This window comes from Phascolarctos cinereus, unplaced genomic scaffold (genome assembly GCF_003287225.1).
Source record: "Phascolarctos cinereus isolate Bilbo 61053 unplaced genomic scaffold, phaCin_HiC Scaffold_2;HRSCAF=192, whole genome shotgun sequence".
Taxonomy (NCBI): Eukaryota; Metazoa; Chordata; class Mammalia; order Diprotodontia; family Phascolarctidae; genus Phascolarctos; species Phascolarctos cinereus.
In genome coordinates this window covers 127211527-127226582 of record NW_027555625.1, presented here as the reverse complement: position 1 = coordinate 127226582, position 15056 = coordinate 127211527, and positions in this window count along the sequence as shown.

Sequence of the window (15056 nt, the reverse complement as noted above, 5' to 3'; positions counted from 1 at the left end):
ACCCACATGCATTTCCTTGAGTTTTTGTGCTTACTAGCTCTGGAACAAGTCATTTAAAACTCTTAACCTCAATGGTCTCATCTATCAAATGGTGATAATAAATATGTCTACTACCTTCCTCACAAGGCTGTTGGGAAGATCAAATGACATAAAATAGAGGAATATCCATAAAGCATTAAATAAACACCAACTACTATACAGGATTTAAAATGCTATATATAGTAGAATGTATCTAATTTTTGAATGAATCAATGAAAATGAATTGAATGAATAAATAATTGATTAATTGATTACTATATGTGTGCTAAGAAGTGGGGACAGATACAGAAAAGTAGAGAGCCCCTCCTCTTAAGATGCTTATATTCTAATAGAGGAGGCAATATATAAGGAAGGTTTCAGCTGCAGGTCAAATGGAAAAGTCCCATGGTCCTTAGGATATAATTGCAAAGCAGGTAGTAAGACTTGTTAATTTATCTTCATAGAACTCCTACAAAAATGTTCTTCAATCTGGAGGTTGGGAACCTTTAAGGGCAATTTTGAAAGTCAGGAGATGACAAGGTGGAGCTCCAAATTGTTCTTTGACAAGTTACTGTTACTGGAGAATTTGATGTGATGTGAATAGAGTTATCTGTATCTCTAGATGTCCTCTTCCAATCTCATCCAAGACAACAAGCAGCTCCTCCCTTTTAGACTATTTGCAGTTGACTGCAAACCTATTGTATTCCAAATAACTATTGGTGACACCCATGTTTTTTTTGTTTTTGTTTTTGTTTTTTAGAACAGCCATAAGATGTTATGGAGAGAGCTTAAGACTCAGAGGATACTTGAGTTCAAATCCAAGCACCAACATATGTTAGCTTTGTGACCACAGGCAAGACATTTTCCCTTCCTGAAGTTCAGTCCCTTCATTTATTAAATAGGCATGGTTAAAATTACACTAACTAGCTCAGAGTGCTGTTTGGGAGAAACATTAAGTAAAACTAAAATACTAGTTTGTAAACTAGTCTTAGTGGGGCAGTACTAGAGAATGGGAAGGTTGTAGAAATATGGTCTAGAAGGTACTAAGGGGAAACAACTATTACACTTCCAGTCAATATAACATAAAGCTGACATAACATAAAACTGATATAAAGAGGAAAATCTTGTCTAATCCAATAAGCAATTGGCTCAAAATCTATGGCTCCTTCCTAGTCCAGTGCTTAGCAGACCGTATAAAAAAGAAAGAGATCAGCTTTAACAAAAGTCTCCCATAAATCTCTATTTTCCCTCAATGCTACATTTTTCTGATGTTACCAAAACACTTGGGAGAGACAAAGTCAGACTAGTCTGCTGCGTGTGGGCTGGAGGTTAATTTTACACTTAAACCAAAGGAAGATGAGGAATGTCCTCGTGGGTGGGAGAGTGGGTGGGTGGCAGATGTCTTACTCTGCCTTTTAGAAACCGAAGTTCCCAAGTAGAGGCCCAAACGTGTGTTCTATCCTTGAGAGAGATGACACGGAAGAAGACTGCAAAGAAAGATTGTAGACAAAAAAAGGAACTAGGCCAAACAGCAATTAAGAGAAGAAATTAACTGAGAAAATGCCAGAGGGCTTTACTCTCCCTTCTTTCTGTTCCCCAGACACAATTCTTAAATTAAATGTTAAAGGAACAGAATTGCTCTGTTTCTTGCTATGCTCTTCTCTTAATTGCCAACTGCTCAAGAGTTTAGGTGACACCAGATGATAATGGCCACACCATTTACTAGAGTTTCCACTTGAAAAGAGCTAGTCTTGGAAAAAGTGATACCAGGGTTCCTGATAGGTGATGCTTTATGCTCAATAGCGCGGAGGGAGGAGCTTTGTGAATTTCCCTTTTTTATTCCCTTTCTTATCATACCAATTGCCTGTATTCAACTCTCTAAAATCACTTAAGATTAATTTCATATTTGTATACAGACATATATACACATACACATGCACAATCAACATATATACACATACATATATGATTATATGCATACTAGTATGCATATATCTATATATATACATATATATAGATATAATTTATCCATCTCTTTGACTGTATCTGTCAGTAGATTATAAGAGTTTGAAGGTCTAAGATTTTTCATTTTTCTCTTTGTCTCCCTAGTGTCATCACACAGTGTGTATTTAATAAATGTTTGTCAAATTCACTTCACATGCCAGAGCAAACTATTCTCACTTTATAAGATTTTCCTGTATAATTTGATGAAGTAAAAGAAGTGTACTGTTAAGCCCTAAGTCTAAGTATGGCTCTGTTAGAGACTAGAAAAACTCCTTGATCTTTTTAACCTCTACTTCCCTGTTCTTTTGGCTGAACAAACAGCTGTTAACCTGAACAAAAAGTTCAAATGTAGAAATACTCACTCTCCTTTAAATCTCTAAAGCTCAATCATTAAGCAGACCATGTAGCTTTTCAATAAAGATATATAGCCTCCCAAAAGAGACAGTGGGCATTCTAGTGATTTTTTTACATAAGAGTTGGAACCCAAAGCCTATGGGACAAATGCATTATTTTTCTTTTCTTCCTTTCTTTCCTCTCTCCTTTCCTTCTTTCCTTCCTTCCTTTTTTCTTCCTTCTCTTTCTTTTTCTTTCTTTCCTTCTTTCTCTTTCTTTCTCTGTGTTTTTTTTTCTTTCTTTCTATCTCTTAACAGCTTGGAGGGGGGATTTCTGACATTAAAACATTCTGATACATAAGGGCCCAGTAAAAAAAAAAAAAGAGCTTAAAAAAAGGTGGACCTTCTTCTCTGTAAATGATAAATACCCATAGCTTGTGGGAAGCTAAATAGTTAGTCTTGATAACTAATTTTCCTTCTCAATACTCCTTCTTTGTGTGTATGCCCAACATATGTTCATCAGTGCAGAACAGCAGGGACCAGGTCATTAAATGAACTTTGTATGGCACCCCACACAGTTTACATGTGTAACTAGGTGTTTTTTTAAATGCTGATGATGAGGATCAACTCTACCCTTTCTGAAATAGCAAAATTAACTCATCTTTCTCTTGAAGGTTTACAAAGTCCTTGCCTCCTTATAATCTTGTTATCATCATCACATTAAAGGGTAAATCAGGCCTCAGTGTGGACAGCAAATTACATGAGCTCAGTATGAGCTAAGACAGCGGTAAATCACTTGCTCAGGGTCAAAGAGGTAAATTACTGAGTGGGGATTCAATTTAAGGTCCTATTTCTCTAATTTCAGCCCTCCTTCCATGGTGCCATAATTCCTTCCTGTACCATGCTGTTTGGGAAGAGGCACATTGTAGCTATCTTCAATTATTGAAAAAATATTCTTATGAAGTCTTCCTCTAATTTATTCAGTACATATCTTGATTGTACATTAGTGTTTGCATGTTTGCTCCCCCATTAGACTGTGGGACTCTTGACACTAGAGACTGTCTTTTGCCTTTTTAAAATTTTTCCTTTTTTTTTTTTGGTGGGGGCAATCCAGTTCCTGGCACAAAGTAGGCAGCAAATGTTAGTCCTCTGACTGAAGAACAGGGATTAAATTTATTCATTTTGAAGGAAGAAGCTTTGAAGAGGCAAATTTAGGCTCCATTATAATTAGAGACATCCAAAATTGGCTGCTATGAGGATGAGGGCTCCCCCATGACAAGAGGCCTTCTAGTGGAGGTTTTATGACAAATAGTTGGTCTGAGAGAGGATTTGAGGTCAGTATAATTTAGATTAGATGTCTCAGAAGTCCCTTCCAACTTTGAGATTCTATAGTTCTGATTTTTATCTTATATGTAATATACATACATATATATATATATATATATATATATATATATATATATATATATACATATAATATATTTATATAGTTCATCATTGTGTGGTTGTCTCCCCTGACAGAATGTAAGCTCCTTAAGGGCAGATATACATATTTTTTCCTTCTAGTCTTTCTTCAGCACTTAACACAGTACCTGGTATAGTTGGTGCTTAATACACGGTTACTGATTATGGGATTTGTTGATCATGAGTAAAACTACTTCATTCTCTAATCTTAGATGAGCAAACTGTTTCCTCAGGTCACACAACTAGCAAATTTCACAGGTAGAACTTAAGTCTGATCCTTCTGATTTCAAATTCAAGATGTATTCCACTATACCATAATGCAAGGGGGAGTTAAGCACAATCAAATGAAAATGATCCATACATTCAAGTTCCTATGTCATTTAAGACAAAAGCCATAAAGGCAAGGATAATAAAAATGAGTACGATGGATTTTAGTTAGTCCTAAACACAAAACCTTTTGCAGTATGGTGCTCAATCAATCAATCAATGAATATATTAATTGAATATCTACAATGTATAGTGAGAGGTGGGGAACCTGTGGCCTTAAGGCCACATATGGCCCTCTAGGTCCTCAATTGTGGCCCTCTGACTGAATCCAAACATCACAGAACAATTCAGTCAAAGGGCTGTACTTGAGGACCTAGAGGGTTATATGTGGCCTTGGGGCTGCAGGATCCCTACCCCTGTGCTAGATAGTAAGCTAGGCCCTGTGGAGGTAGTAGAAAGATGACTAAGTTAAAGTCTCTATAATCATATAATCTCCTAACCATAGGACAGACATATCAAAAGCTTAATAACAAAGCAATAAATTTTATTTCAGTGCTATAAAAAGAGAAATGTCATGAGGCCAAGGGAATGAATGGCACGGACAGCAGGTGATAGATAGAGTAGCTCAGAGAAGAAAGAAATCATAGTGGACTACAAGGGATGTCATGGAGGACTTCACAGAAGAGGAGGAAATCAATATTGGTTTTGGAGGATGTTAAGGATTTGGAGAGACTTATTCATCCCCCTATTGCATCCACAATGCCAAAGAATTGGAGAGAGATTAGGGAGGTGGAGGGAATCTAGGTTCAAAGAAAAATATGATTAGCAACAGAAATACAGAGACTAGAAAATGGAAGGCATATTGTGAGTATCAGTTTACCATATAACTATACACTACTTCGTGGATAGTTGAGGGGCCAGGGGTCAGGAAGTTGAGCAATTAGCTAATTTTCCAACTTCAAATAACCTTGAGTTTCCCACCAATATGTCTATCACATCTTTCTTGTGTTCCTTCAAAAAATACTCTCCATCTCTCTGCTGAATTGGTGGAGCCACCAAAACTAGATAAGAACAAGAGTCAAAAACTTTTAGGAAATGGAAATTCTCCTACTAAGTAGTCTATAGGTCAAATCTACTGTAAGTAACAGTTCCAAATTGGAACAGAATAGGGAATAGTGAAAGGAAAAGATGAGTAATAATCCTGTCCTCTTAGCCATCTGAAGGCAATTTAGATACAGTTAAGAAAGGGCTAGAAAAGAATTCACATTTTCTGGGGAAAGTTCAGACAAATAATTATAGCTGACATTTATTTAATGCTTTGCAGTTTACAAAGAGGCCTGCATACATTATATTTTTTGAACCAAAAAAGCTATATGAAGTAGGTAACACATATATTTTTTAATCCATATTTTGCAGATAAGGAAATTGAGGTGAAAGGGTTGAGAATCTCATCTGAGTTTACACAGTTAGTAAGTTGCAAAACGAGGAGCTAAATTCAGGGATTTTAACCTCAAAATTTGTCCTCCTATTATACCACAAGTGCTTATAAATGTACATAAGAAGATTGCATTTGAAGTTCTTTACCTTTGGCATTTCTTCCACTGTTAAATCATATCCAAAATAATCAATGAAAAAGAAAGAATATAATTGTAGCACTAAGCCAGAAAATGAAAGAGTGAAAAACCTGGGTTAAAAAATAAATCCTTCTTAACTATAAAGAAAATAAAATACCTGATCAAAGCTTAAGTTGAGCTTTTTTCCATCAGTAACCTAGAGTAATCATTATTCTGTCTGGAGATCAATCAAATAGGCCCTATGGGCATAAAACAGTGTTATCTTATCTTGTCATATATGCAACATAGGCTGAATCTAAATTAGGTGTGCTGTGTGGACTAAATTAGTGTGCATCACAGTCTTCTTTCTGGTGAGTTGACCCCAAATGCAAGAAAGGTGCAAAATAGCTACAGTACACCATGTGGTGGAAGAATGAGTGAGTACATGCAGCAAGGCCACGATCCTTGTTGCTGAATTCCTGGTGGGTTGGCGCCTCAGTGGAGCCTACACATCACACCTAAGAGAAGAGGGCCAGGTGACCCACATTGCTACATAGATACTTTTGTGGTCCTCGAACACACATTTGGAGAGCTTTTCTTCTCATCATTAATCGAAAATAGTACAAAGACAAGGAGGGTTGAGTGGGCACGATCAATGATGTCCAATAGTTCTTACAAAATGTCCTTGTTCTTATAAAATACCCTTTAACATTACAAATGTTGACATTGTTTACAAAGCAGCTTCATCTGACTCCTACCCCCCACCCACAGCTCTGCTGGATTATCAGTAGCCTCTGCATAAGAATTTTCCTACATGTTAATTAAAGTAACATCAGGACTTAGACCTCCTCTCCACAAACAAACTCTGACTCGGCTGCTATTAACCACTTAACTTACCAGAAATATTGGAATAAAGAAAACCTGGGAAAAATTTTGAGACTAAAAAGGTTGGTTTTGTCTAGCAGAATGCAACACTCTTCTTTGTTTCCCTTATACTATAGCCTAGGAAGGAGTTGGGTTCCCTTATCTAACACCACAGGAAATTGAAAGAACAACTATTTGAAGTTGCCATTCCCTTGCCTTTTAAGTTTTTTTTTTTTTCAAACAAGCTATTCCAAGGAAGTTTATGTGATGACAGTGATTCTCATGGGGTTGACCTGATAATTCTACTCTTTTGAAAACTGTCAGAAAGTTTTTTGTTCATCTGATGTTCTGAAGGTCAGCAACAGTTTAGAACAAACTATTCTCCTTCTACATGATAAGATTTGACAACAGAGGACAAATGAGATAAGAGAACTTCTGATTGTGTGTGTATATGTGTGTATGTGTATGTGTGTGTTTGCCTGAGTGTATGTGTTTCCCTGTGTATTCCTCCCCCATCTTTACTAACAAGTGGAAAAAATATCTGCACACTGCAAAAAAAAAAAAGAAAAGAAAATTAATTCAAATAAATGAATAAACTTACATGGACAAGGCATTCCCTGCCACATTTAGAGCACACTTAGACTACATGTGTTGAAAAATTGAAATCAACAAGTTCTTTGAAGTGCTCATTACAGAGTTAGCTAAGATTATGTCTAGAATGAGGAAGTCCCCAATATCCACAAAAGAGGAAGACATAGTCCTATAGTTACTTACTTTTATTAGAGCACTTTTTGTAGTGTTTAGCCTCAGGATCCACATTTCTGGAAAAAAAATTGATAAGCTTGAAAGCATCCAGAGGATGGTGACCAAGAAGATGAGTGCAATAGAGATCATACCATATGAATATCAGTTTAAGAGATGGGGGACATTTAATATGGAATACTTAGGGAATGAGACATGTTTTCAAATATTTGAAGTTATTAAAAAGAGGATCAAGAGCATTGCACCTGACCTCAGAGGGCAGAAATAGGACTAATAGTTAGCATCTTAAAGGATTGGATATTGAGTCAATATAAGGAAAGTGTACTCCTCATTCTACCTGTCCCCAAGTGAAATAGGCACATTCTGGAGTGAGTTTTATATCACTAGAGGTCTCCAAACTGAATCTGAAGGCTCCTTTATGAGGCATGTTGTAAGAGAATTCCTGTTCAAAAAGAGGGTTTACTGGGTGATGTTCAAGGTAACCCTACAAGCTGGTCTATGGTTCTATGGCAAATTATCACTTAATAGACTATTTTCATTAAAGAATAATACTAGCTGTTTTGTATGTAGCATTATATAGGTTATAAATCTTTTTAAATATTGTAATTTGATTATTTCAACAACATATGAAGTGGAAACATGATGTTATAAAATTATATTTTATATATTGTCAAATTGTACTCCCTTCAGTTGGAATGGATGAGTAATAAGTCACCAATAGACCAAGGTAACCAGGGCGAGTGCCTAGAAAGACATATTTGAACAAATCACAATCACTCCTCTTGACAAATCTGAGACTAAAGACCCACTGCTATGGAACCGAGTTTGTCATAGATACAGAGTTTGCCTTCACCCCCCAAATGGTAGTTTTCTCCAATAGCTTGGCAGTATTCCACCACTTTGGGTGCCACCTCTTTCCTGATCTTCACAGTTACAAGTTGTCTCCCACATAATTTTTTCTTGAGCTCTTTATCTCAACCTTACACTCATTATAACCTTCCCTGAATTATAATTATTTGTGTGTATAACATAACTAGTAATCTCTATGAGAACACTTATTCTCTCTTTTCTTTATGGTATCAGTGCCTAATCAATAAACAAATATTAAAATCCTGCTATGTGCCAGGTTCTGTGCTAAGTACGGGTGATACTAACACAAAAGTGAGAGAGTCTCTTTAATTAGGGATCTTATACTTTACTAAGAAGTGGTAATGTGTTCATAGATGAGTAAAGACAGAGATAGGGATGTGATGTAGGGGGAACAGCATATATGGCTGAAACATTTAGTGCATGAGGAAAGATCATATGCAATCAGCCTGAAGAAGCTAAAAGCTATCTAAACCTCATTATTGGTTATCTCCAATTGATCTTGTTTATATATAATTGTTTTCATGTTGTGTCCCCCATATGAGTGCCTAAGACTATGACACTTGAGGGCAGGGAATTTCTTTTGTCTTTCTTCATAACTTAAACTCTGAGCATAGTGCTTGATACACAATTGGTCTTGAAAATGCTTACTGATTAGAATACAATAGAAATCCTAATATAGACAGTAACTTCAGCTTTATAGTTCAGTGCTTGAAATTATAACACTTCTTATGAAAAGGTGAATGTTACAATTATTCTAAACTTTCATAGAGAAATCGGCATATCTCATATGGATCATGAATCTTGTAATATATTTTTAATCACATTACTCATGTAAATAGCTTCTCCCCCTCAAAATAATTTCCTAGGGCCCCTCACACCATTGGGACAGCCTTAGGAGATGCTATTAGCTCCTAGTGCTAACATTACTATATTTGATGCTGTCTGGGGGGAAAAGAAATAACAATGAAAATAAATGATAGAGGCTAGAAAAAGCAAAAGGTCAAGTATTTCATTTCATTTCATGTACAAAGGGTCGAATTGGTCCCCAACAAAATAACATCCATTTGTCAGCTAAAAGTTCTAATTGGCTTACACTGCATTACTGATGCTAGGCTGCTTGGTTAAAAAACAAACAAACAAAACAACAACAACAAAAAGACCCTCACAATAGGAAAGGAATTCAGGGGTCATCGAGCTTAACCATATCTGAACTTGAATATCCCCAACATTCTTGAGAAGTGGCCGTCTATTCCTCTAGAAGATCATCAGCAATGGAGAACCCATTGAATTTTGAGAGAGTCTGTTCTTCTTCTAGACAATACACGAAGAAAGCTTTGTTCACATCATGCCTAAATCTGTCTCTCTGTAGCTTCTACCATGATGCTCAGTTTGAGGTCCCCTAGAGGAGATCACAAAATTCAAGTCTTATTTCTTCATGATAGCCCTTCAAAAAATTGAAGGCAACTATTTCATTCTATGTCTTTTTTTTTTCTCCTTCAGAATGAATATTTCAAGCTGCCTCAACAGATTCTCATTACAGCATGGTCTCCAGTTCTCTCTCCATTTTATTTGACTTCCCAGGACTAACTGCAGTATGTTAGTATGCTTTCCAAAACATGAAACTAAATATAGTGATGTGGATGTGAACTGACTAGTGGACAGTAGTGGCACCACCATTATCACCACTTATCTCCTTCTAGACACCAATGCTTCTATCAAAAGTGGCTAGCAAAGTGCTACTTTGTATCAAAATGAGACTAGGTTTTTAACGGCTATGTCAAAATATAATTCTGACTGTTCCTATCAACATGGAAAGATTTGAGTATGGAGGGGGTGAAATACTTTATGTCCGTTAACTACAGGAAAGTATGGCCACTTGCTATTGGCCACCAAAACTCTTGAATGCAATCTACTAAGTTATAGAAAGATTAAAGTTGACTTGGGGGAAGAACTACAGAACCATGACTTCTTGAAATACCAAATGAAAACTGTTAGCTTTTATTTTTTTTTAGCTGCCTATCACACAGTTGACTCACATTGAGTTGGCACTCCATTAAACTGCCAAAATTTTTTTTTTGGGCACAAGCTATTATCAAGCCAGACTTTTCCCATCCTCTTTTTGCATATTTGATTTTTTTAAATGCAAGTGTAAGACTCTTGATTTATACCTATTAAATTAAATTCTTATTAGCTTAAGTCTAACATTCTTATGATCAGACTCTTTTTGGATTTTGACTCTGTCACCCAATATGTTAGCTCTTCCTTTTACTGTTGTTTTATCTGCAAATGAGATAAATGGGCAACTTATGCTTTAATAAAAGTCACAGATAAAAATGTGCAACATCAGAAGGTTAAGAATTAGTTGCATTGTCTCTTGGCCTTTTGATTAAGACCAAGTGGCTGATCCCTGTCTTCTCAGGAAAAAAAAATAACAAAGTAGGACATCTAAATAACTTAAGAGAAAAAAATAAAATGAATGATTTAAAAAAATAATTTCCTTAATAAAAAGTAAACTTCTATTTGATATGTACCTTTTTTCTTAAAAAATGATTTAAAATTAAGGTACAGATAAAATCAATATTTCTAAAATTAAAACAAAAGAAATATATCAGTGAAATATTGTGCAATATGTGTCTCAGATAAGGCACTGATATTGAAAAATTATAACAGACCAATACAGAATTGTTAGACCAATGGTACACTCTCCTCAATGAAGCAATGATCGAAGGATATAGACTAACAATTTATAAGGAACACATTTAAACTATTTAAAACCACAGGTAAAATGTCCAAATCCTCTACTAATCATATCTACCTGAGTCAAAACAACTTTAACATATTACATTTTACTAACTAGAATAACAAGGGTGAAAGGGAAAAACAAAAAACACTAAAACTAATATTCAGTGGGACTGCAAGGAAATAGATATACACATTATTAGTGGCACTGAAGATTGTTGGAAACATTTTAGAAAGTAAGATAACGTTATCGAAACAAGGGTTAAAAACTGATCACATCGGGAGTGAAAGAAGTGACTTCCTTGAGCTCTCCTCCAAACACCTCCAAATATTCATGAAAAATGGCTCTAAACAAATTCTGAAGCAGCAGAACCCACAAAAAGACAGAGTGAGGCAAATTTCCAGCCCAAGACAACATGGATGATTGATCAGAAAAGTGTAGCATGCCGGGCTGGGAGCGCAGCGTGGGCGCACAGGCCGCAGCAAACCTGGAGCAGGCCTCAGAGGACTGAATCACGGGCAGCTGTGGAGGTTTCCAGACTCCTCAATCCACAAATGCCAAAGACAACTTAGAAGGTCAGTGGGAAAAGTCGGTTTCTGTCCTTGGTCAGAGAGGAAGGCAGGGTTTCAACTCCATTCCCCAAAAGCATGGCCCTGGGGGGAGGGGCAGCTGCTTCCTGAGCTTCTGGCCCACAGACTGAGGGGGAATCCAGTGGGTGATCAGAGAGGTACTGAAGGGATCTCTTTGCCAGTGCTGAGGCAGGAATCTCTTGCTTTGCCCGTGTGTGGATCTGGGTCACAGTTCTGGGCAGCAGTGCTGGGGTGAGGAGGAATGCTGGCTTGGTGGAGCTTCTGGTGGCTGTAAAGAGGAACCCCTCCTCACAGTTACAGGACAGAAAGGAATACTTGTGATCACAGGCAGGAAAGGAGTAAACACCTCTCCCCTTATCATACCACCTTGGAAGAACTGAAAATTTACAGGTCCCTACAAGTATCTCTGAAAACAGCTACACAAACCCCTGAAGCTTGGGACAGTACACTCTCCACATTGGAAGCAGACTCTTACCTTAACAAAGAGTTTAAAACTCAAGTAATTGGCGGATCATGAGCAAGCACAAAAAGAGTCAGACTATATTATCTTACTTTGGTGACAAAGAAGATCAAAATATACAACCAGAAGACAGCAAAATCAAAGCTCCTACATCCAAAGCCTCCAAGAAAAATATGAATCAGTCCCAGGCCTTGGAAGAGCTCAAAAGGGATTTTGAGAAGCAAGTAAGGGAAGTAGAGGAAAAACTGGGAAGAGAAATGAGAGTGATGCAAGAAAATCATGAAAAACAAGTCAACAGCTTGCTAAAGGACCCAAAAAAATACTGAAGAAAATAACACCTTAAAAAACAGCCTAACCCAAATGGCAAAAGAGGTCCAAAAAGCCAATGAGGAGAAAATGCCCTAAAAAGAAAAATTGGCCAAATGGAAAAGGAAGTCCAAAAGATTACTGAAGAAAATACTTCCTTAAAAATTAGAATAGAGCAATTGGAAGACAGTGACTTTATGAGAAATCAAGACACTGTAAAACAAATCCAAAAGAATGAAAAATTAGAAAACAATGTGAAATATCTCATTGGAAAAACAACTGACCTGGAAAATAGATCCAGGAGAGAGAATTTAAAAATTATTGGACTATCTGAAAGCCATGATCAAAAAAGAGCCTAGACATCATCTTTCAAGAAATTATCAAGGAAAACTGCCCTGATATATTAGAACCAGAGGGCAAAATAGAAATTGAAAGAATCCACAGATCTCCTCCTGAAAGAGATCCCCAAAGGAAAACTCCTAGGAATATTGTAGCCAAATTCCAGAGTTCCCAGGTCAAGGAGAAAATATTACAAGCTGCCAGAAGGAAACAATTCAAGTACTGTGGAAACACAATCAGGATAACACAAGATTTAGCAGCTTCTACATTAAAGGACCACAGGGCATGGAATATAATATTCCGGAGGGCAAAGGAGATAGGATTACAACCAAGAATCACCTACCCAGCAAAACTGAGTATAATCCTTCAGGGGAAAAAATGGTCATTCAGTGAAATAGAGGACTTTCAAGCATTCCTGATGAAAAGACCAGAGCTAAACAGAAAATTTGACTTTCAAATACAGGACTCAAGTGGAACATGAAGAGGTAAACAGGAAAGAGAAATCATAAGAGACTTATTAAGATTGAACTGTTTACATTCCTGCATGGAAAGATGATATTTGTAACTCATGAGAACTTTGTCAGTATTAGGGTAGTTGAAGGAAAAAAATTGTATGTATGTATATAGATAGATAGATAGAGGGCACAGGGTGAGTTGAAGATTAAGGGGTCATATCTGGAGAATAAAATTAAGGGATGAGAGAGGATGATACTCGGAGAAGAAAGGGAGAGGTAGAATGGGGTAAATTATCTCACAAAAAAAACAAAAAGAAAAGTCTCTCACAGTGGAGGGGAAACAGGGGAAGGTGAGAGGGAATGAGTGAATCTTATTCTCATAGGATTTGGCTTAAGGAGAGAATAACATACACATTCAATTGGGTATGGAAATCTGTCTTACCCTACAGGAAAATAGGGGGAGAAGGGGACAAGAGAGCAGGGGGTGATAGAGAGGAGGGCAGATTGGGAAAGAGAGTAATCGGAAGCAAATACTTCTGAGGAGGGACAGGGTCAAAAGAAAGAATAGAATAAATGGGAGGGCAGGATAGGATTAAGGGAAATAGAGTTAGTTTTCCACAACATGTCTACTAAGGAAGTGTTTTGCATAACTGCACATGTACAACCTATATTGAGTTGCTTGCCTTTTCAATGAGGGTGGGTGGGGAGGGAGGAAGGGAGAAAATTTGGAACTCAAAGTTTTAAAAACACATGTTTTTAAAAAAAATGTTTTCACATGCAACTGGGAAATAAGAAATACAGGAAATGGGGTACAGAAGTCTATCCTGCTCTACAGGAAAATAGAAGGGGAAGGGGATAAGAGAAGGGAAGGGGGAGAGATAGAAGAGAAGGCAGACCAGGGGAAGGGTTATTCAGAATGCATGCCATCTTGGGGTAGGGGGAGGGGTGAGAAATTTGGAACTCAAAAACTTGTGGAAGTGAATATTGAAAACTAAAAATAAATAAATCTATGTTAAAAAGAAAAAAAAACTGATCACATCTCTAAGCCTTGCTATTCCACTGCTTGGACTTTTCCCAAAAAAAATATAAAGGGAAAATGACATATCAGTACTAAAAAAGTCAAAGCTGTTTTATTTATATTAACAGACCGGAAAAATCCAATTCAATCCAGTTCAGCAAGCAGTTATAGGTAAGACCTTATGCTAGGCCCTGGGAATACAAAGCCAAATACCAAATAATTTGCGTCTGCAAGGAGCTTATTTTATTTAGGGGTGCATAGACCTTCAAAAAAGTAAGTACAAAGTGCTGACATAGTAATTTCAAGAAGAAAGGTAGTGAAGGGAGGAAAGGAAAGGAAAGGCTTTGGGAAGTGGTATCTGAGATATAATTTGAACGAAGCTAATGATTATATGAGGCATATAAATGTGTATATATATATATATATACACACACACATATATATATGTACATATATGTTATAATTGGATAATGGCTAAATCAATTATTTTATAATGTATTGGGATCTTATTATGAAAAACAAATACTAAGCATACAATATATGACATATGTCAATTTGGCAGAAGGACATATAATGTCAAAAACACCGTATTTAGAGACGGGGACCTGGGTTCCTGTTCTGCTTTCTCCTTAATGAGTGATCATGAAGAAATCACTTAACTTTTCTGTGTGAAACTGTTTCATCGTCTCGAAGTTAAGAGATTAAATTAGATGACTATTAATGTCCCTTCTATTTCTGAACCTCTGGTTATATGTGATACATAGAAAGATCAGCGGAAACCTAATGGTATGCACAAAAGAGTAAAATAAAAAAGAAAGAAAAATAAAGAATGAGAGGGAAGGGGAGTGAGAAACTATGATCAGAAAAGAGGTGTAGGAGAACAAATTTATAGAAAAAAGAGAGGGAACAAGGAAGAAAGAAATGGAAAGCAAGGAAGAGGGAGGGCTAGGGAGAGGTGGAGAATAAAGTGATTCGAAAAAAGGAAGAAAATGAAAGAGGGAGAAGAAGGAAGAA